Consider the following 24629-nt stretch of genomic DNA (forward strand, 5'->3'; position numbering starts at 1 on the left):
GGAGTGAAGATCTGAGAACTGCCTTTTTTTTTTTTTTTTGTGAGATGGAGTCTTGTTCTGTTGCCCAGGCTGGAGTGCAATGGCGCAGTCTCAGCTCACTGCAACCTCTGCCTTCCAAGTTCAAGCGATTCTCCTGCCTTAACCTCCCCAGTAGCTGAGATTACAGATGCCCACCACCACACCCAGCTTTTTTTTTTTTTTTTTTTTCCAGTAGAGATGGGGTTTCACCATGTTGGCTAGGCTGGTCTTGAACTCCTGACTTCAAATGATCCAAGTGCTGGGATTACAGGCGTGAGCCACCACGCTGGCCCCTTCTTTTTTGAATGCCTGATTCCACAGGTCTGTTATATAAGTGCCTTTCTCACTTCTGCCTCAAATAAGCTTTTCCTAAGCATCTGTTTCTAATCTGTTTGGTTGTGTGATCTCTGCTTTGCTTCATTCACTCATTAGCCTTGAGGGATGAGACCAGCCTGGTTAATCTAGAATCCCAGCCTAGTGCCCTTCACCGAAGTGGAAAAGAGATCCTCAATATTGGGCCAATGAATCAAAGTGTGTGTGTGTGGAGGTGGTGGGGGGGGAGCGGTATAGTCATTATGAAGTCAGTTGTGTCCAAAATAATCTTCACAAGCCAGGCAAAATTACTTCTATTCCATATACGTTTTCTGTTCACTGTCTCATGGTTAAAAATAAATGCAATCTCCAGAGAAAACTATGCCATCAGTCAAGCTGGCCTTCCCCATTCCCAGCCCCTCCATGCACTTTTCCTACTTTGGTGTGGCCCCTCCCCATCCCACCCCCTCTGCCCTGCACTTGCTCAGCTGGGACAGGCCCTGTGCACGGTAATTCACACTGGCCTTTAGCTGGGCTTGTCACTCTGAGTCAAGCAGGCATGGACCTGACTATGGTCTTGATACCCATCCAGGGAGTCGATGATGGCAGCAAGAAAGGGCTCTCCTCTCCCACCTCACCCCAGCCTAAAGGTGCTCAGACCCTCCCTGCAAATATTTTCTCCTCATCCTACCTAAGCAAAAAGCAAGATTCCTCATCCTCTGAACTGAATCCTTTCCCTCCCTCTTGCCCAAAATCCCCAGATATATATTCTAATTTTTAGCACCTTGGCATTTAAAAATTTGATTGAGTTAGTCATTAACAGATACTTGGTAGCTTAACTTCCTTTCTCTTTAATTCTCAAATGATCTCATGTCTAGGTTATTTCTACTTCTGGATACTGATGCTTGAACAAAGTATGTCATACTTTTTGTTATCATACTTACAGGCAGACTGTTGCTGTACATGGAAAAGTCTGTTTAATTCAACCATAAATCCAGCCAAGAGTTTTGAGTTGAGCATCCTAAGAACGCTGAGGGAACATCTCAGGAACGCTGGCAAGTCATAAATGGGTAACCACAATTGATGCTTGATAGCAAAACTGGTAAGCCCAGTAATGCAATGCCATCTTCCAGATAAACAAATCCAACAAAGCGAAAGGCCTCTAGTGTATAAATATTAACCTATGCTCTATTCTGAATTTATCTCCATTAACTTCCTCTGACTTCTGAATTTCTTGAGGAATAGTCAAAATATAGACTACTATTTCTTTCCTTGTGATACCTTATTACTAAAGTGATTACTCCAGACCTTAAAGTTAAAACCTGCTTGCAAAACTACTTTATTAGTTAGATCTATTTGAAAAATTACTTTAAAAAAGTAACAACAAAAAAGTAACAAGATTTTTAACTGCCAGAGAAAAGGTAAAAAACTAGAGTTGTCTTAGTATCCTGACTTATAAGGACTTCCTCTTGGAATTCATCCAAAAGCAATAAGCAGTACACTAAAAAATGCAAATTCCATCCCTGAGGAAACTGGGAGACATCTGTAGCCCCAAACCAGAAAATGTAAGAAAGATGTGCCAAGCTGCAGTGAAGGTCAGAAAGAAGTGAAGGAAAATGCTTGGAGAGACTGCTCACGGCTACAGATCTCAGATAAAAATGGCGGAGCTTCAAATAAGCAACAAACCAGTCATAACTTTCTTGGAATAACAAGGACAGGTGGGCAGATTCACAGTAACAGCTTCCCTGGGCACAGTGTGATTGATATGAAATGAGAAACCATACAGGCAAGCCATATTTGTAGGAAGCAGTCTGTTGCTGAGGCGAGATGAAAAAGACAGAGACTGCATCAGACATACCACCAAGGTTGACTACCAAAGTTTCAGCAAGTAAGGGAACAGCAAAGGTTGAAAGGATTACACACACACACACACACACACACACACACACAACCTCAAGTCATGAAAATTCCTATTAGTATGGGACATGGCTCTGTCTGCTGGCCCACTGAGGCTCCTGCAAAGAGCTACTTCATATCTACTAACCAAAAAACAAACAAACAAAAAAACCTTTACAAAGATACTGCAAGAAAAAAGAAAAATGACAGATGAACATCCAAAGAAATGTTACATGCAACAGATTAAAGCTTTGTCCAAACATATTGTTATAAGTTAATAAAACTTCATGAAATAAGTGATTCCATAGACAAAAACAAAGGATTTACAAGAGTTCAGGGAAGCTATGGGAAGACATTAGCAGAAAATAAAGAATAAGGGTGGCAGACCTTAGGAGAACAAAATGGAAGAATGAAAGTATCACCAAAACACAGGCCAAATGGAAAGCAGCTAAAAGGAAATACACACTGGTGAAAATATGAAGGACCTCATGGGAAAGACTGAGAAAAGCAAGCAATAGATTTAAAACACAGAGAACTGGCCGGGCACAGTGTCTCACACCTGTAATCCCAGCACTTTGGGAGGCCGAGGCAGGTGGATCATGAAGTCAGGAGATCAAGACCACCCTGGCTAACACAGTGAAACCCCGTCTCTACTAAAAATACAAAAAAATTAGCCAGGAATGGTGGTAGGCACCCATAGTCCCAGCTACTCAGGAGGCTGAGGCAGGAGAATGGCATGAACCCAGGAGGTGGAGCTTGCAGTGAGCTAAGATCACGCCACTGTACTCCAGCCTGGGCAACAGAGTGAGACTCTGTCTAAAAAAAACACAGAGAACTGATAGACATGGAAGACAGAGAGAGATGATCCAACATACCCACAATCGGTATCCCTAAAGAAACAAAAATCAAAGAATAGAACAAGAAAAAAAGTTTAAGGCATAATTCAGGAAAACATTTTAGAAATTAAAGATACTTGTCCATAATAAATGAAGATATCCTATTCCAGGGATAACTACCATAAAATGATCACCACAAAGATAATTTGACAACTCATTTCCTGAGTCATAGCTGGTCTTCAAACTTTAGGAAGGAATCATTTGGGCAGCTAGGCAAAAAGTTCAAATAAAGTATGAGGCGACAAAATTTTAGAATTGTCCACAGCAACATTCAAGGCTTAAATGCCAAAAACGTCCTCAAAGAATTGTAACAGAATCAAAACTTTAATCACAAGCAAACTTTCATTCAACTACAATAGCCAAATTTTTTTTCTTTTTTTTTTTTTTTTAGATAGGGTCTCACTCTGTCACCTGGGCTGAAGTGCAGTGGCATGATCACAGCTCACTGTAACCGCGAGCTCCTAGGCTCAAGCGATCCTCCTGCCTCAGCCTCCCAAGTAGCTGAGACTGCAAATATGCACCACCACCACCACTTAGTATGTACAGAGTCTTGTTATGTTGCCCAGACTAGTCTTGCACTCCTAGCCTCAAGCAATCTTTCCGCCTTGGCCTCCAAAGTGCTGGGACTACAGGCATAAGCCACCACATGCAGCCAATAGCCAAATATTTTAAACAGGTGAGAATTCAGAAGAATGTTAGCCAATCCCTTCTCAAAAAAACTACTAAAGGATAAACTTCAGCAAAACAAAAGGTAAGTGAAAGAATGAAAAACAATTATTAGTGAACTTTACATCCATGTATACTTTGAGAAAGAAAAAAAATTGTAACAGCCACAGAATATTATATAACGCCTGACAATGTAGAAATAACGCAGCTAAAAAACTGGCAGGGAAAGGAGTAGAAATGGTGAGAGGCACTGTAAGTTCGCTATTACTTGTTTTAAAACTGATAATAGGAAGATTTTAAATCTGCAAAGACAAAGACGGTTAAGCACATGAAAAGATGTTCAACATCATTAATCATTAGGAAATGCAAATTATACACACAATAAGATATTTCACACCCACTGTAATGGCTACAACAAAAAAGACAGACAATAACAAGCGTCATCAAGAATATGGAGAATCTGGATGTAAGGGCCATCTGGCTGTGACATCTGTCACCCCACTGATCATCGGGGTTCATTGCGCTGGGGGTGATTGCCAGGGTTGATCTGGCTAACCTGGCTGGCTAGGCGGGTGTTCCTTTCCTCCCTCACCACTCCATGTGTGTCCCTCCCAAAACTGTGTGCTTGGTGGAAGAGGACGACCATCCCCGATAGAGGTGGACTGGTTTTCGGTCAAGGGTATACGAGTAGCTGTGCTCTCCTGCTAGAACTTCCAAACAAGTTCTCAAGAATGTGAAAGATCTGAAACTCATACACTGCTGGTTGCTGGAAGGAATATAAAATGCTGCAAACACTTTAAAAGGCATTTTGGCAGTTTCTTAAAATTGTAATCATAAGTTTGGCATGAAACCCAGCAAACCCTTCTGCTGGTGACCCTGCAATTCCACTCCTAGGTATCTTCCCGGGACAAATGAAAACATATGTCTGCACAGAAGTACATGCAGATGTCCACAGCCAAAAAAGAGCCAACAAGTGGATAACCTAATAACCCAAACAGTCATCAACTGGTGAGTGAATAAACCAAATGTGATCTATCTATACCAGAGAATATTGTTCTGCCACAAAAAGACGCAAAATGCTGACACACGCCACATAGATGGACCTCGCAAACATTTTGCTGAGTGACAAGAGCCACATGCAAAAGACACCATAAACCCATGATCCTATTAAATGTAATATCCAGCCAAGGCTTTATCAGGAGGACAAATATCCAGAAAGTAGTTGCCTGGGGCTGGGATTAGGAGCTGGATCAACAGCAAAGGGCACAAGGAATTGTGGTCTTTCTGGGGAAGACAGAAATGTTCTGAAATTGGACCGTGGTGATGGTCACACAATGCTGTAAACTGACTAAAAACCTTTGAATTGTACCCCTGAAACAGGTCAAAGTTACGATTTGTGATTACACCTCCATAAATCTAAAAATGTCTATGTGTCCATGAATATTCCTGTGAACACAAAGAGCCTCCCTGGAAGGAGAGGGAGGTAACTGGAAGGAGAGCTGACTCCAATGAGGCAGCCAGCCTGGCCTGGGACAAAAGCAAGGAAGGCTGGGGAATGGCTTTTCATCGGATGCTCTTTTGGACCTTTTTAATTTTGTACCATATACCTATATGTTTAATTAAGAAGTAATTTGGGCCAGGGGTGGTGGCTCATGCCTGTAATCCCAACATTTTGGGAGGCTGAGGCAGGAGGATCACTTGAGGCCAGCAGTTTGAGATCAGTCTAGGCAACATAGCAAAACCCCGTCTCTACAAAAAATTTAAAAACTACCCAGACATGGTGATAAGCACCTGCAGTCCCAGCTACTTGCAATGCTGAGGCAAGAGGATCACTTGAGCCCAGAAATCTGTGGCTGCGGTGAGCTATGATTGTACCACTGCACTCCAATCCAGGCAACAAAGCAAGACCCTATCTCTTAAAAAAGAACAAAAAAAGTAATTAAGAAGACTATGTTTAATTAAGAAGTAAGTAAACAATTTTTAATTTAATCTACTAAAAGCACACATTCCTACCAACTCCTCCTGCCCCCACTGAGAGCATAAACCCAGTGAGATGAAATCACGGTGAAGACGAACTACTTTCAATCAAGCCGGGTAGATGAAGAGAAACTTTTTGCAAGAGTTTGTTTCCCCTCTTCCAGTTTTCAATACAAGCAACTGAAAAATTCCAGGTTAAGAAAAATTCATAGAAATGTGTTATTCAAAGAAGAAGTCCCAAGTGGCAGAGCTGCAGGAAGCCAAATGGCTGGGTTCTGAGTCCTCCAAGCACTTCTGTGCCCCATGTTGAGAGCAAAGAAGTGTGGATGTGCCATTGAGTGAGGGCAAAAAATCAAGTGTCAGACACCCAGGAGAGCAAAGGGCAAAGGGCGTGTGATCAATCTCCAACAGCTCCATGCATCTGGCTCTGCTCTTATGAGCCGGAAGCTGCCACAAAGCCACCTTGTGCCTCTGTTCCCGGGGAGCCACACGCCAGGAGCTGGCCCCAGGGGAGGGTGGGGTGGAGATAAACTAGAAAGGCTGCCAGCCGGGCCCTCCTCAAAAGCAAAGCAGCTCAGTTTGACTTCTCACAAGGGGTTAGATAAGGGGTTTGAGAAAGTTCAAAAACAGCTATCTGTGTGGATAGATTTGCTTATTTCCAAAAAGTCTGTGAGAAAAAGAAACAACTGCAGATCAACTGTTTTACATCAACCAGACACTTCAAACAGATGAGGAACCGTTCGGCCTGTTTGATCATTTGGAAAAAGGAGACCAGGCTATTAACTGCCTACGAGCAGGGTGCCCCTATTTCAACAACAAAGCAAGGAAATGAGAATTAACTGCAGAGCTCAAGATTCTTGCTTCACTGTTCCTTCTTGGCAACCACATTTTTAACAATTTTTTTTAATTAAATAGGTTATCTTAAATAACCCTGACAAGTCTCTGGAAAAAAAGGAAAACTCAGAGCAAAAGAGAAATTTTCTCATCTCTATCATTTTCATAGGGGTTATTTCAAATGTCCAGTTCTAACCATATCCCTTTTCTACTCAAACACCTGAGTCCAATCAAAACCGAGTTAAACGTAAAAATTCCCAGCAAGGCATTTCAACAATCTGCCATGATGTCTCTCTCCTTTCAACTAAACCATCTTCTAATCCAACTGAACTCTGCTGTTCAACACTCTTGTATCTTCCTGGCACTAAGCTTTTGCTGTTCTGTTTCTTTGAGGCAGGGTCTCGCTCTGTCACCCAGGCTGTAGTGCAGTGGCGCGATCTCAGCTCACTGCTCACTGTAACCTCTAACTCCTGGGCTCAAGCGTTCCTCCCCCGTTCAGCCTCCTGAGTAGCTGGGCTGCAGGCACCTGTTACCACGCCCACGTAGGTTTTTAATTTTTGTAGTGAAAGAGTCTGGTTATGTTAGCCAGGCTGGTCTTGAACTCCCAGACTTAAGGGATCCAAAGTGCTGGGAGTACAAGCATGAACCACTGCGCCCAGCCTGCTATTTTGTTTCTTCCTGCTAAAACACCATCTTTCAGTTGGCTAATGGGTACAAAAATACAGCAGGGAAATTATAGTTAACAATAATGTGTTATCTATTTCAAAAGAGCTAGAAGAGAATTGGAATGTCCTCAACACAAAGAGACGAGACGATGGCTATCCCAATTACCCTGATTTGATCATTACACATTGTATACATGTATCAAAATATCACATGTACCTCAAAAATATATACAACTATGAATCTCAATTTTAAAAAGATAAAAGACTGGGAGAGAAAAATAAAACACTTATATTCAAAAGAAAAAAAAACACTTCTCTCTTCTCTAGCCAGTCCCAATGTCACCTCCCCCAGAAAGACTTTCCTGATCCAATGGTTTAGGAAAAAAAATACTCACTTCATCTTCCCTGGGGTGTTGTCTGCATTTAGCTTCTACTTCACAGGCTTTACAGGCCTTTCTCCTCTTTTCCAAGGTGCCAGCTAGATTACGAGTCCCGAGGGCAGGGGTCTCTCTTACCTGGGAGCCTGACATCACTTTTTTTGTGTAGGTGCGAGAGACAGCCCTAGGCTCAACTTAGGAACTGTGAGAACATCAGGCCAGTCACTTATCCATCCCAGAAGTCATTCTCCTTACCTAAAAGATGGAGAGAAAGCCTACGCTCTACTGCAGTGCTTCTTAAAACGTGCCCACAAATCAGCATCCACATCACCTGCGAGCTCATTAGAAATACAAATTCTTCATCTCAGCCCAGCCCAGCCCCACTGAATCACAAAGAGGGTGGAGTCTGCATTCCAGGTGATTCTGATGCAGGCTCTGGTCTCAGAAGCACTGCTCCAGTTCCACTTCTGAGGGTCTCAGTAAAGATTAGCTAAAATGACAGTTGTAAAACCACCAGATACAAACCAAGCACTTACTTGGTTAGGTAACTTCCCCAAGAAAAGAGGGACACGCTGCCATGTTTCGCACAAGCGTCAAAGGTCATGAGTGCCTGCTTTTTTCAGCAGCTCCTCGCAAGAAAAAGTGGCATGCCTCTTCCAATTAATTTTTAATTTCTACTCCAAACTTGTTCTAAAAACAATCTAAGTCAATACTTTGGCTTTGCACTTTCACTGATTTGGTAGAGCACATATCCTCCATTAAACAGATATGCAAAGACAAAAATGTGTAGAACGGAAGTGGAGGTGAAAATTACCAGAAGAGAAGGCTTTTTTATCTCCAGAAAAATCAGGAAACCAGAAGAAAATCTCCAATCATTCCCATTCTAATGATGTCAATTTCTCAGTGATTCTGAGAGTACAAACTTTAAACTTTAGCTCACCCCTCATGCTCCCTCTAAGGAAAAGGTCAGGGTAAATTAAATTTAAGTAAGATGGCCACCAGCTTCCAGCCCCTCTGAATTCCCACACTAACAAGGTCCCTGCAATGTAAACAGAGGCGCATTTTTTAGTCTGCAGCCAACCTCACTCGACTTAACACACATCATTCTCTTCCACTCACTAAAGAAAGTCTCTCTAATCGACACCAGTCAGCCTCTCCAAATATTTGTAGAAAGCGGCCGGGCGCGGTGGCTCACGCTTGTAATCTCAGCACTTTGGGAGGCCGAGGCGGGCGGATCACGAGGTCAGGAGATCGAGACCACGGTGAAACCCTGTCTCTACTAAATGTACAAAAAAAATAAGCCGGGCATGGTGGCGGGCGCCTGTAGTCCCAGCTACTCGGAGAGGCTGAGGCAGGAGAATGGCGTGAACCCGGGAGGCGGAGCTTGCAGTGAGCCGAGACTGCGCCACTGCACTCCAGCCTGGGGGACAGAGCAAGACTCCGTCTCAAAAAAAAAAAAAAAAAAAAAAAAAAATATTTGTAGAAAGCACTCAACCCTTGCCTAGCCCATAATGAGGATGCAGTGAATTACTGGCTTTGCTTACTGAATGCCTTTGAAAATAACAAACCCAAAGTTCAAAGTATACTATCATTCAAGTGTCACCATAATCGAGATCATCGCCATTAACAAACATTTATGAGGGTCTATTTCGGCAACTACATTTCACACCGTATAGGACACAAAGTAATAATGTGGCACAATATCGTCTTTATGGGATGCGTAATCTATCACGCAAGAGAACAGGTAACTCAGAGATGATTGTTCAAGGCAACATGTTTACTTCTGACAATAGGTATTATATGAATTTTAAAAGCCTCAGAAATAAGGATGCCACCTCACTGAGGAACTGAGACATCAACTAGTCCCTGAAAAAGGGTTCTTAAATAGTGATGGCAGGTGGCATGGTGTGGGTAGGACACACGTTTGTGCATCCGGTGGTATTTACTAAGCATCCACCATGTACCGAAAGGTGTGCCAATAGTGGATCCGACTAATAGAAGTGCGAAAATAGAGAAAAGGAAATGAAATACGCAGGTGAGAGGCAGCTTTTGGTCTGCCTGAAATAGTGCACAGCTGCCTCAAATTCTTGGGCTCAAGTAATCCTCCAGCCTCAGACTCCCGAGTAGCTGGGACTACAGATGCACACCACCACACCTAAGTTTGTGGGGGGAGGGGGAAAGGGTGGAGAGGGAGAAGAGGTGGAGGGGGAGGGAGAAGGGGTGGAGGGGGAGGGGGAAGGGGGAGGGGGAAGGGGGAGGGGGAAGGGGGAGGGGGAGGGGGAAGGAGCAGGGGGAGGGGGAAGGGTGGAGGAGGAAGGGGAAGGGGGGAGGGGGAAGGGGGAGGGGGAAGGGGAAGGGGGAGGGGGAAGGGGAAGGGGAAGGGGGGAGGGGGAAGGGGAAGGGGAAGGGGGAGGGGGAGGGAGACGGGGAAGGGGCAGGGGGAGTGGGAAGGGGAAGGGGGCATGGGGCAGGGAGGAGGGGGAAGGGGAAGGGGGAGGGGGAGGGGGAGGGGGAGGGGGAGGGGGAGGGGGAGGGGGAGGGGGGAGGGGGAGGGGGAGGGGGGAGGGGGAAGGGGGAGGGGAAGGGGGAGGGGAAGGGGAAGGGGGGAGGGGGAAGGGGAAGGGGGGAGGGGGAAGGGGAAGGGGGGAGGGGGAAGGGGAAGGGGGGAGGGGGAAGGGGAAGGGGGAGGAGCAGGAGGGGGAACAGGGAGGGGCAGAGAGGGAAGTGGGAAGGAGCAGAGCAGGGGGGGGAGCAGGGAGTGGGGAGGGGCAGGGGGAGTGGTGAGGGGCAGGGGGGCAGGGAGTGGGGAGGGGCGGGGGGGAGTGGGGAAGGGTGGCGGGGGAGCAGGGAGGGGCAGAGAGGGGGAGGGGAGCCGGGAGGGTTGACATTGAGATGGAGTCTGGCTCTGTCACCCAGGCTGGAGTGCAGTGGTGCAATCTCAGCTCACTGCAATCCTGGCCTCCTGGGTTCAAGCAATTCTCGTGCCTTGGCCTCCTTAGTACCTGGGATTACAGCATGTGCCACCGTGCCTAGCTAATCTTTTCTAGTTTTAGTAGAGACAAGGTTTCACTGTGTTGGCCAGGCTGGTTTCGAACTCCTGGCCTTAAGTGATCCGCCCTCCTCAGCCTTCCAAAATGCTGGGATTACAGGGATGGCCCACAGTGCCCAGCCATGGCTAAGTTTTTAAATTATTTCTAGAGATGGGGGTCTCGCTATACTGCCTAGGCTCATCTCGAACTCCTGGACTCAAGGGATCCTCCCACCTCAGCCTCCCAAAGTACTGGGATTACAGTATGAGCCACCGCACCTGGCATCCATGAATTTTGTAGCTTGCTAGCTCATTTATTTGTATTGCTAATAATATCCCATCTGTATGGATATACCACAGTTTATCCATTTCCCTACAGAAAAAGTGAGGTTGCTTCCAGTTTTGGGCTATGTTGAGATGCTTTTCAGGTACAGAAATAGGAGCAAGTAGATGTTACCTCTACAAAGACAGCAGGATCAACTTAAGGTCGGAAAGGAGAAGCAAGGTCCTGGGGCTCACTGGCAGACACTCTGCTGTCAATTTCTGGCTCAGTCAAGCCCCTATCTAGCCTCTGGCAGGTAATTCAGCTGATTGCTGAGGTCCTTATCAGAGAGATAACTTGCCTCCTTGAGTTCAGGAGAAAATGACAGGACTTAATGAATAAAAATGTGTCTGGAAAGCTATGTAAAAGAAAAAAACACCAATGGGTATTTTCTTTAATAAACTGTAAAGAATTATTAAGTTTGCTTCCAAATCAAGTCAGCATATTCCCAACAGCCTCATTATTTAATAAAAATGTTTTGGCCGGGCGCGGTGGCTCACACCTGTAATCTCAGCACTTTGGGAAGCCGAGGCAGGCCGATCACAAGATCAGGAGATAGAGACCATCCTGGCTAAACGGTGAAACCCCATCTCTACTAAAAAAAAATACAAAAAATCAGCTGGGCGTGGTAGCGGGCACCTGTAGACCCAGCTACTTGGGAGGCTGAGGCAGGAGAATGGCATGAACCCGGGAGGCGGAGCTTGCAGTGAGCCGAGATCGCGCCACTGCACTCCAGCCTGGGCGACAGAGCGAGATTCCATCTCAAAAAAAAAAAAAATTAAGGAAGTTTTTAGTAAAAAGTTCTCCTACCCTCTACCATTTTCCACTGAAGTTTTGGACATTCTGAAAATGATGTTTAAGAAATACATGCCAAAATGTAAATGTTACCTGCATCCTGTGTAATCGTCCACAGACATCTATTCTGGAATGAATTACATCATCTTTTTTTTTTTTTTTTTGAGACGAAGTTTCACTCTTGTTGCCCAGGCTGGAGTGCAATGGTGCGATTTCAGCTCACCGCAACGTCCGCCTCCCAGGTTCAAGCAATTCTCCTGCCTCAGCCTCCCGAGTAGCTAAGATAACAGGCATGCACCACCAAGCCTGGCTAATTTTGTATTTTTAGTAGAGACAGGGGTTCTCCATGTTGGTCAGGCTGGTCTCAAACTCCTGACCTCAGGTGATCCTCCTACCTTGCTTGGCCTCCCAAAGTGCTGGGATCACAGGTGTAAGCTACCACGCCCGGCCAACATCACCATCTTATACAACTTTATGAAAAAGAAAGCCATTTCCTAAAGCTTACCAAATTCAGTAAATTAAAAATGATAGGGCTTCCTTCAAGGTGGGAAAAGAAAAGCAATTTCTATAAAGCCATTAAAAAGCAGACTATACAATTTTCTAAGTTTCAATATTCTTCAATAAATAAACTATGCAGTATTATTATAAGCCAAAGGATACTATAAAATACAACAGATGTGTAAAGGGTACCCTGTCCTGGAATACTTCAACTAGAATTAATGATTAATTACAATAGTGAAATGTCAAGGGAAAAAAGTGTGTAATAAAATAGTGAAATCCCTTGTGGGAAAATGAGAAAGTTTGAATGTCAGCCTGGTTGATAAGGCATTTAATTAAACAATGTCTACTGAAGAAATTAATGATTATGAACAGCACATTGTTGCTGCGGATTGCTGAAAGGGAGGGAAAATTACTTAGGCGCTATCAGGTTGACCACCAGACTGCAGTCATTCTGCAGCATGACAAAGAGAAAAATCACTAGCCAAGAGAGGCCTGGTTCTAATCCTAACTTTTGACATTTTCAGTGTATTGTAAAATTAACTTCCTCTTTCCTGGATTTTAGGTTTCTCATTCATGGAATGTGAAAACACAGTAAGTATTATTATTTTAATTTAGCCAGCATTTACGTTAGCACTTTCTCCATGGCAGGCACTGTTCTCAGAGCTTTATAAATTCTAACTCATTTAATCCTCACAACCGCCATTAGACGGACACTACCCTGACCCTTTACAGATGAGGAAACTGAGGCACAAGAGATTAACTTGCCCACAGTCACCCAGCTCGTAAGTGGCAGACATGGGACCAGATGCAGACAGGCTGGTGCCAGAGTGCTTGGTCTCAACTCCCATGCCAAGGGCCCTCTTGTACATGATGATTTCTAAAGCCGTCACCCTCTCTACCATCCAGCGACTTTATGATTCAGTCATTTTAGATGCAATCACAAAGTCTCCCCAAACGTCTCACCTGTTTGAGCACAAAAGTGCCAATCAAGCTGCTGGGCAAATCACTAAGCTACTGAGGATGCCTAAGGGGAAAACCTATCAAATCATCAAAATGTGTACTAGAATTATTACTAGACCTATAAAGACCTATAAAGAGGTCTAGTAATATGTCTTGGAGACAGTGTCTTGCTCTGTCACCCAAGCTGGAGTGCAGTGATATGCTCACAGTTCACTGCAGCCTCCAACTCCCAGGCTCAAGTGATCCTCTCACCTCAGCCTCCTGAGTAGCTGTACCACCACGTCCAGCAAATTTTTAAAAATTTTTGTAGAGACAGAGTTTCACTGTGTTGCCCAGGCTGGTCTCAAACTTCTGGGGCAGCGATCCTTCCACCTTGGCTTCCCAAAGTGCTGGGATTACAAGTGTGAGTCACCACACCTGGCCAGTAGTCTTTGTATGGGTCTAAATTATGAAAGTTGTATATGTCTTAAAACCCTTCTCCCTTCCATTAGCAAGGGAACACTCTATTGACCCAGCGGATCAGAGAATACACTGAGTACCCACAAAAGAAAGGCTCTATGGCACCCACTGCCCTCCCTTTCTGGTGCAATCAGAAAGGCGCTCCAACAATGCTCTGGATGCCCCGCCTGAAGTCTGGGTTAGAACTAAACACACTCAGGGCACATGCAAACTCACTGCCCTCAAATAATATAGTTTAAAACTGCAGAGCTTCGAGTAATACTGAGACACACACACAGTAGACACTAGTGGGCAAAAACCAATCAAACAAACAAACAAACAAAAAAACAGCCCAGATGGAATACATATATTCCCCAAAGCAAATACTCAGTTCCCATGTAAATCACACCTTGGTTTAAATAGGCAGATCGAGCAGCATCCTTAGGTGCACATCACAAAAGGGAAAAAGGACAGTGGAGTGGAACTGAGGACTAAGTCCCAAGTCACTTTCCAGCCAAAAGGACAGGCCACAGTCTGAAATGAAACATCCAAGCACAGTGTCTCTATTTCTGTAACTGTTGAGAAATACAAGTTTTTCACTCAAATCATTTCGCTTTCTCACAAAGTGCTTTTACATAATAAGAAGGGCCAGTCTTGAAGCGCTTATTTGCATCATTACTCCCGATTCTACCCAACGACCCTATGGCGTAAGTGCCTGAAGAAGAAAGCTTTACTTGGAGCATCTGCGAAAAACAAGAAAGGTGAAAAGGGGCTGGGAAGGCCAAGCACATTCTGAATAAAAACTCTGCAGAAAATCAGTCAGTGTTTAATTTTTGAAAACTTCCTCTCTGTTCAGTAGATACCAGCCACTGATGGTTACACACACTAGGAACACTTTAAAATTAGGAGATGCTGATCTCTCATATTATGAATTTCTAAATCCTAGAAAGAAAGGCTTGGAGAGCTTCTGAATATAGAGAAGTTCCATTTAAGGACTAGGTCTCCCTTGTTGATGTATCAAAATATTACAGACTCTAAACTGAGACTTAATTCTCAAATGTGTTTTACTTGATCTAAAATAATCTGTCCACAAAAATAAAATTCTAAGTAATAAATTGTTATTTTCCCACCGTGGCAATCACTAACCCATTTATGCCTGAGGTTGCAATGTTTTGAATTGCAAAATCAGACCTTGGCAATGACTTTGAACAAGATATAAATAACTTCCACATGCTTAGCGTTCCAATAATGGAACACTGGGCATACAATGTGCAATGTATTCTATGAAAAGAAATTTTAAAAAATAGGGGCCAGGCGCGGTGGCTCACGCCTGTAATCCGAGCACTTTGGGAGGCCGAGGCGGGTGGATCACCTGAGGTCAGAAGTTCCAGACCAGCCTGGTCAACATGGTGAAACCCTGTCTCTACTAGTTATATAAAAATTAGCCAGGCATTGTAGCGGACGCCTATAATCCCAGCTACTCGGGAGGCTGAGGCAGGAGAATCACTTGAACCCGGGAGGCGGAGGTTGCAATGAGCCGAGATTGTGCCACTGCACTCCAGCTTGGTCAACAAGAGCAAAACTTCGTCTCAAAAAAATAAATAAATAAATACAAAATAAAATAAAATGATGTATAATAAAAATAAAATTATTCATATACAAATTTTCAGCAATACAAAAATCCATGAAGAATGCATTATAGAGCATGATAAAGCAAAATAAAATCCATCTAGAAAATAAACAGGCAATGAAACTAAAGAATCTATTAATTTTTATGTAGTTCAAGAAATTAAAATATACTGCTAGAAGACTACTGTCCAAATGGACTGTTATAAATAAAAGGACTCAGGAAACAAAGCAAGGATCACTAGAAGCTAAGATGGCTTCATTAAGACTAAATCAGGCCACAGTCATCTCCTTTCTGTCTTTGACAGATGTCTAGGCTGGGAGATAAGGAGACTGTTAGAGCCATATCATAGCTGGATTTCCACAAGGCATTTGGAAGGAACAAGCATGACATGGTTGTGAAGGAGACAGGAATTGGGGCTGGATGAAGGTACAGCAAAGTAGGTTGCTACCTGAAGAATATGCCCAAAGAGTTTTGAATAATTCAAGAATGTCTCCAGAAACTTACCAGAATCTTTTATTAATTGCTTCAATGAAGGTTTTAATGACATGCAAGCCCTATTTTTAGATAAGAAAACACTAACACCAAGAAATGCCAGCAGGAAATTTGACAGGAATACACCATTGCTCTACACAAGACATCACTTCGTAGACTACGATCCCACTCACTCTGACAGGTTGCTCTAAATAAGTCAGCTGGCTGCTTCTATGAGGGGAAATAAACATATGTAAGAAGAGTCTTGGCTGAGCACAGTGGCTCACGCCTGTAATCCCAGCACTTTGGGAGGCCGAGGCAGGTGGATCACGAGGTCAGGAGTTCAAGACCAGTCTGGCCAATATGGTGAAACCCTGTCTCTACTAAAAATACAAAAATTAGCCAGGCGTGGTGGTGCACGCCTGTAGTCTCAGCTACTCGGGAGGCTGAGGCAGAAGAATCACTTGAACCAGGGAGACAGATGTTGCAGTGAGCCTAGATCATGCCACTGCACTCTAGCCTGGGTGACAGAGTGAGACTCCATCTCAAAAAAAAAAAAAAAAAAAAAAAAGAAGAGTCTGGTTGTCTGGTAATTGGCAACCATAATTATTGGAAGACAAGGGCTGGCGGCATGGCATCTTACTTGTGAATGGTTGCTGACACACCCTGCTGGGGTTTGCATGTGTGACACGTATACAACTTGTGGCTTAGGTAAGGAAGTGAAGAAACACAGACATCTCATTAAATCTACTTCACTTGATAAAATACCAACTCAAAATTAGACGGACCAAGTTCTTTTTTATTACTTGTACAAGCAAATTTCTCTGGCTTCCTCACGTTTCTCGTCAATTTAAAACAGCTGCCTATAATCAATAATTTCTCTTAAAATGGCCCAGGAAATTTTTCTGGAGATCATCATTTTGAAAGTTGAATAACAAGTCAGCCGGGCACGGTGACTCACACTTGTAATCCCAGCACTTTGGGAGGCTGTGGTGGATGGATCACCTGAAGTCAGGAGTTCGAGACCAGCCTGGCCAACATGGTGAAACCCTGTCTCTACTAAACATACAAAAAATTACCCAGGCGTCATAGCAGACGCCTGTAATCCCAGCTACTCGAAAGGCTGAGGCAGGAGAATCCCTTGAACCTGAGAGGCAGAGGTTGCAGTGAGCTGAAATCACACCACTGCACTCCAGTCTGGGAGACAGAGCGAGACTCCATCTTAAAAAAAAAAAAAAAGTAACAGTCAATGTTGCATTGCTGGGGTTGATGGCAATGTGATTCAACACACACAGAAATCAATGTGGACCAATACCATAAATACCCATAATTTGTCACTTATGGGAATTTGGCTTTGGGAGATCATCCCAAGGAATAAAAAGGCTATAAACACAAGCAATAAAAAGGCCATAAACACAAACCCAAAGAAAGGTTAACCAAACTGTAGCGTATCTGCTGCCTAGAACAGTCTACACTCAAAAATCACAAACATGAAGACTGTGAAACACAGACTCAATTTGTTATGATGTTAAAGTTTTGTTTTTCTTTTTTTAAAGAATTTAAAAATTGCTTCTGCACAATGAGTAGGAATACACAGTGTCTGGATGTCAGATGCAAAGAATTTGACTTGCTGGGGTTTCAGGACAAGTCATTTTTCTCTAAAATTTATTTATTTACTTATGTATTTAATTTATTTAAGACAGAGTCTTGCTCTGTCACCCAGGCTGGAGTGCAGTGGCATGATCTTGCCTCACTGCCACCTCCGCCTCCTGGGTTCAAATGATTCTCCTGCTTCAGCCTCCCGAGTAGCTGAGATTACAGGCATGCATCACCACACCCAGCTAACTTTTGTATTTTCAGTAGAGACGGGGTTTTTCCACGTTGGCCAACTTGGTCTCGAACTCTTAACCTCAGGTGATCTGCCCGCCTCTGCCTCCCAAAGCGCTAGGATTACAGGCATGAGCCACTGTACCTGGCGAAATTTATTTAACTAAGAGGTTGGTCTTATTGCTATATTACAGGAAGGAAAAAAAGAAATATTGAAAATAAAATGAAGAAGCATAGTCTCCCAGAATGCTTTCATAATTGAGATGAAATTCACATTGGTAGTCTATAGATTATGGACAGGTTTATATTCCAAATATTTACTCTTATATTGATGAATACTTCGTACCCCAAAGCATTTTCCACTATTACATGGTGGAAGAGTTCTCAGGTCAACCCTGGAAAGCCCATTTCACCACAATGAGGCTTAACAACACTGTGAACAAGACCTAACTGCTATTTAGTTTCATTTCTGTTGAAAAGTATATTCTGAAGCCCAGTTCAACATCCCCAATGCTCATTTCACCCAGTCAGAGACTCCCAAGGTTGCTCTTTGATGTTGAGAACACAGGCAGTGTTCTCAAAGGTTAGTACGGTCAAGGGTTCTACAGGTTGAAGCTCCTGGAAATAGGAAAAACAGGCACCATTATGGGGAACCTAGCAGCAACAGAGGTCACCACAACAGCTGGGGCAGGCCCGGGAGTTCCCTGAATGCCTCCAGCAGTGTCGGGCGGGAGAGGAAAGGTCCTGGCCATGTTGCGCGTCAACTCTGCTTTTAGGAAGGATTGGGCATGGGTGGGCATGGTGCCAGGGGCAGGACCAGGGGAGGTGATAAGATGCAGTGTCCATACATCCAGAGCACTTGTAATTGGTCTTCTGGAGTCAAGGACTACTTATGTCACTGTTTTTATTTTAAAAAAGAAAATCATGGAAACGATCATTCATAGATCTACTTGAAATATCATATGAGGCTGGGCATGTTGGCTCATGCCTGTAATCCAAGCACTTTGAGAGGCCAAGCAGGGAGGATCACTTGAGCCCAGAAGTTCAAGACCCTGTCTCTCCAAAAAAAAAAAAAAAAAAAAAAAAACTTAAGCTGGGCATGGTGGCATGCACCTATAGTCCTAGCTTCTCAGGATGCTGAGGTGGGAGGATGGCTTGAGACCAGGAGCTGAGACTGCAGTGAGCTATGATTGTGCCACTGCACTCCAGCCTCAGTAACAGAGCGAGACCCTGTCTCTAAAAATAATAATAAATAAGTAAATAAAAAGAAATGTCATCTGATGCTTATTACCCATTTCCCAGCTGGGAAGGAAAGGGACCCTGCAAATTTCCCATCAGTCAACCTTGATTTTGCTTTAGTAAGTTTGGAAGATAAGAGAGAGCACAAAATAAACACATACAGAGTTAAAGACTTTGAGGTAGGAGCTTCTTCTAACATTGATTTATAATGAATGTATCTCTAGAAACAACAGCCTGAGAAAAAGGGAATTTCTCAGAGTTTTACCATTTACCCTGGTGGTGTGGAGGTACAATGCAGGAATAGAGTTCGTTGTAAAAGGTTCGCACCATAATTGCTCCTATATTGATGCAAAAAAAAACCTTGTAGAGTAGGAGAAAATTGTAAAATATTTTTAAAGGAAATGACAAAGAAGTGGGGATCTCTTTAATCCCACCATCATTAAAATTTTTCAGCAGATCAGCTCAAAAAGAGAAAAGTTAATATAAAGCCATTACAGACAGGGTCAAGAGAACCAAAGGTACAGGGATGAGGAGGGGGGAGCGTGGCAACTGGCCAAGAACAGAAGACAAGGGCAAACTTCGGTCACTAAATACAGACATTTCTAGTAAAGGAAACACAGCATAATTTGAAGACAGAGAACTTGCATGAAAAAGGTAAAAATTTTTTAAATAAGCAGTAAAAAATAATTTTTAATTAAGTTTTTCAACAAGAATACCCAACCCAAAAGGCTTTGGTTAACAGAAATCACAAATCTCAACTGTTGCTCCTGAGATTGTGATAATACACTATCTATAACTGAAATCTTTCCTGGGAAACTGAAAATAAAAATGCAAAGCAGATTTATTACATTATGCCTCAAACTAGTTTTTAAATTGAAAATTCAACGATGCCTGACTTGAGAAGTTTCTATAATATGCATGGCAATAATAAGTAAATATTCTCCCTTTCGAATATGTATCTAATTTGAATACATATTGGGTTGGTTAGGGAATTTCTATTCCTACAATTTACATAATCTGGTTAACTAATTTATCACATACTCAAATCCCTTTCTGTTCTGCTCATTATAATACCAGGTTTCCTAACAGAATCTTTAATGATTCTCTCATCATCAAAAGCTGTTCTTGTCTGCCTGTTACAATGACCAAAGTATGGCACAAAAAAATTAAAAAATATCTTCTGTGAACGTGGCCTGAAACAGTCCATGGTAATTTAGGTAGACAAAGAACATTTATTTAAGAATGCATTATAAATTAAAGGCCTTAAATATATTTTAAGTGCTTTTCCTGTACTGCTTTATGATAACCAAAAAAAAAAAAAAAAAAAAAAAAAGTACTCACTTCTGACCACAGCCTTAAGAAATCTGCCCCAGCTGCCTGATCTACTTGAAGCCCTGCAAGGGGGCATGGGTTCATGTTCTTGGCCACTGGGCACACCTGGCTCTTCCTCCTGGTTAAGGAGTACATTCCCACAGACCAGCACCCGTCAGGCCACCCAGCCCGGGCCATTCACTGTTGACATCATGGGAACTGACCTGCATCACACAACAGGGAGAGGAGGAAACACTCTCCTGCCCTTAGGCCCATCTGACACCTGTGGAGCTTGCGAGCCTTCATGGGCCTTATCGGTTTGCCACCAACCTGGAGTTGTAACCTCAGAAATATCCTGGGTCCAGGGCCAAAGACTGTCTTCAGCACATATAAGGTCAATCGGTGTCAATGAGAGAAAGGAGCCTGGGCCCATATGATAAGCCTCAGATGTGCAGGACATGTGTCCCCGTTTCACCCCCCAAACACTTCTGAAGGAGGACTTTGCAGGGACTTCTCTCAAGGAAGGAGGGTCCTTCAGAGTGCAGGCGGTGTGGACACCGCAGACTCCGCCTCCCTTAGAGCCACAGTGAGGCCCACAGGGGAACTGCAGGTCAGCCTGGGCAGCCCAGGAAGCAGTCAAGGCACAAGGGCACTACTTTAAGCCTGAAGACATCTTAGCCTCTCCTTTCTATCTAGAAAACTTATCCATTTTTTTTTTTTTTTAATTTGAGAAGGAGTCTCACCCTGTCGCCCAGGCTGGAGTATAATGGCGTGATCTCAGCTCACTGCAACGTCCACCTCCAAGGTTCAAGCGATTCTCCTGCCTCAGCCTCCCGAGTAGCTGGGATTACAGGCACACACCACCACGCCCGGCTATTTTTTTTTTTGTTTGTATTTTTAGTAAAGACGGGGTTTCACCAGTGTTGGTCAGGCTGGTCTCAAACTCCTGACCTCGTGATCCGCCCGCCTCGGCCTCCCAAAGTGCTGGGATTACAGGTGTGAGCCACCGCACCTAGCCTGAAACTTCTTTAACAAATATTTATGAAGGCTTCTTTCTCACAGAAACTGTTCTGTTCAGGACACTCCTGTGAACAAGAGGCCCACGTGGGTGCTGCCGAAATGCGAGGGGTGTTCGGCTCCACCAGGAGAGTCCACTCAACCTGAACAACGAGCGGCAGCCATGTTCAAGCGGGCAGGGCTGCCAACTCACGCTCAGCAGAGCAAACTGCACCCAATCCAAGGGACCGCAGAGTTCTGAGAACATTTGCTCTCCCAGCTTAAAATAGCAAATGTGAACACTTTTCCTCAGGACTTTCATTTTCTTTGTCTCAAGTCAAAATAATTGTCTTAATGATTGGACTGACTCCTCAAAGAGGGTTCAACATTTATTACACGTCATATTGAACAGCAGGCTTTACAGATTAAAATGGAACAAGACTCTGGTCACAGAAATTACATCAACAAGAGGAAAATGAAAATAAGGTAACTAACTGTACATGTCCCCAGCAGCCCTCTCCACTAGATTATTTCAACAGCCACATGGTTTCTGCAGCTATAGTCTCCAGCTCCATATGGTAATCCAGCAACTTCTGGACTAAAACGACTTCCACTCAGCTATAACCACGTTGCTCGCCTGCTGAAAGCCTTCCGCAGCTCTCATCACCTACGAAGTTGAATAAGTTATTTCGCCTGACATTCAAGGCCCTGTAAGGTGACACGAACTTACCTTCCAAGACTTTCTCTATTTCTCCCCAGGACGCGGAGCCCCCTTCCTTACCACTGCCTGGATCCTCCTCCCCCACATCTCTACCTGCCAACATTCTGCTCCTTTATCAAAGATTATCTCAAACGCCATGAAACTTTTCCCATTCCCCTCTATTTGGGAGCTCAAAGCATCTTGTGTTTCTCTTCTGTCACTTATCATACGATGCCTTATGTGACAGTATCTCCACTCTTAATTGGGCTATCACATTACAGTGTCAACATTCAAATATGAGATATGTTGAAAGAACACCATCACCCAAAAAGAGGCTCACAGAAAGACATTCTACCTGCAAGGGAAGGGATACAAGTCAGTGCAATCATTTTGGAAAGATACATTAGTTTCCAGGTCAAAAAATAATGAATGAGCTGTAGAAAATGGAATGACAATTCCTCAAAAAATTAAATATAGAATTGCCATAGGATACAGCGATTCCACTTCTGGGTATAAACTCAAACGAAATGGAAGGGGGGATATGAACACATATATCAGTATGTGCGTGTTAATGGCTTTTTTTTTTTTTTTTTTTTTTTTGAGACAGAGCCTCGCTCCATCTCCCAGGCTAGAGTGCAGTGGCACGATCTTGGCTCACTGCAACCTCTACCTCCTGGGTTCAAGCGATTCTTTTTTTTTTTTTTTTTTTTTTTTTTTTTTTTTTTTTTGAGACGGAGTCTCGCTCTGTCGCCCAGGCTGGAGTGCAGTGGCGCAATCTCGGCTCACTGCAAGCTCCGCCTCCCGGATTCACGCCATTCTCCTGCCTCAGCCTCTCCAAGTAGCTGGGACTACAGGCGCCCGCCACCACGCCCGGCTAATTTTTTTTGTATTTTTTAGTAGAGACGGGGTTATCACCGTGGTCTCGATCTCCTGACCTCGTGATCCGCCCGCCTCGGCCTCCCAAAGTGCTGGGATTACAAGCGTGAGCCACCGCGCCCGGCCGCGATTCTTGTGCCTCAGCCTCCTGAGTAGCTGGGATTACAGGCACATGCCACCACGCCCAGCTAATTTTTGTATTTTTAGTAGAGATGAAGTTTCATCACATTGGCCAGGCTGGTCTTGAACTCCTGACCTCAACTGATCTGCCCACCTCGACCTCCCAAAGTGCTGGGATTGCAGGTGTGAGCCACCACGCCCGGCCCATATCATCTTTATTCACAATAGCCAAAACCTAGAAGCAACAAATAGATGGATAAACAAAACGTGGGATATACATACAATGGATTATTACGCAGCCTTTAAAAAGAAGGAAATTCTGACACATGTTACAACATGAAGCATGAAGAGATTATGCTAAGCAAAATTAGCCAGTCACAAAAGGATGACTACTATATGATGCTCCTTACATGAGATATCTAGAACAGGGAAATTCAGACAGACAAAAAGTAGAAGAGTTACCAGGGGCAGGGGAGAGAGAGGAGAAAGATGGTAAACGTTCTGGAGGGCCGGGCGCGGTGGCTCACGCCTGTAATCCCAGCACTTTGGGAGGCTGAGGCAGGCAGATCACCTAAAGTTGGGAGTTCGAGATCAGCCTGATCAACATGGAGAAACCCCATCTCTACTAAAAACACAAAAAATTAGCCGGGCGTGGTGGCTCATGCGTGTAATCCCAGCTACTCAGGAGGCTGAGGCAGGAGAATCGCTTGAACCAGGAAGGCAGAGGTTGTGGTGAGCCGAGATCGCGCCATTGCACTCCAGCCAGCCTGGGCAACAAGAGCGAAACTCCGTCTCAAAAAAAAAGAAAAGAAAAAGCAAATGTTCTGGAGATACATGATGGTGATGGTGGCACAATAATGTGAGTGCACCGAATACCACTGTGCTGCATGCTTGAAAATGATGAAAATAGTAAATGTGGCCAGACACGGTGGCTCACGCCTGAAATCTCAGCACTTTGGGAGGCCGAGGCAGGCGGATCACCTGAGGCCAGGAGTTCGAGACCAGCCTAGCCAACATGAAAAAGCCCATCTCTACTAAAATTACAAAAATTAGCCGGGCATGGTGGCACACACCTATAATCCCAGCTACTTGGGAGGCTGAGGCAGGAAAACTGCTTGAACCCAGGAGGCAGAGGTTGCAGTGAGCTGAGATCGTGCCACTGCATTCCAGCCTGGGCAACAGAGCAAGACGCCACCTCAAAAAAACAAACAAAAAAATCCATCAAATTTTGTGCATATTTTACCGCCATAGCCAAAAACATAAAAAAAGAATAATTATCAGAATCAAAATCACCTGGGATGTATTAAAAGGTTTCTAAAGGAATCTATGCTGCTTCCCAGGAATGGTATCAAGAAAGGTACCATCCCATTTCAAACGCCAAGAAAATTACATACTAAAGAGCAGAGCACTTGCTTATCTCCCCAAGTTTTCTACGGGTGTTCTGATCACGAGGAACCTTAAACAGAAAAGCAAGCCCCCCCACCAAAATAAAGATCTAGGGCAAAACGACACCTGAACCAACCACAGAGAGCTTTATCTCACCAACCCCAACGCCTGCATGCTTCACTTTCTTGACTTGTCCTGTTAAGTCCTTTTTAAAAATTCAAGCATTTGTTATCAACTCATAGGGACCCACTGCTAAATTGTCAGGAATTTTTACCAGCCAGTTGTTAAATAAAGATACATACTGAAATAAATTATATCAATATTTATTAAGCATAAATTTTACAGAAGTAATGAATACTCAAAAATCATCACTTCCTAATTATTTTAC

At 43.9% G+C, this 24629-nt stretch overlaps 1 protein-coding gene across 7 annotated transcripts in view; it reads right to left on the reverse strand.

Moving 5' to 3' along the window:
* Positions 1–24629, reverse strand: part of FARP1 (FERM, ARH/RhoGEF and pleckstrin domain protein 1) — a 317789-nt gene that overhangs the window by 247193 nt on the left and 45967 nt on the right. The window contains exon 1 of one of the 7 annotated variants that reach the window (XM_063618947.1): positions 7660–7761. The exons of the other annotated variants lie outside the window; for them this stretch is intronic. The gene's annotated coding sequence lies outside the window, so the exon portion shown is untranslated. Of the gene's footprint in view, positions 1–7659; positions 7762–24629 lie in introns of those variants that run through there. 7 annotated transcript variants of the gene reach the window in all.

The sequence above is a fragment of the Symphalangus syndactylus genome, chromosome 15, assembly GCF_028878055.3.
Source record: "Symphalangus syndactylus isolate Jambi chromosome 15, NHGRI_mSymSyn1-v2.1_pri, whole genome shotgun sequence".
NCBI classification, from domain to species: Eukaryota; Metazoa; Chordata; class Mammalia; order Primates; family Hylobatidae; genus Symphalangus; species Symphalangus syndactylus.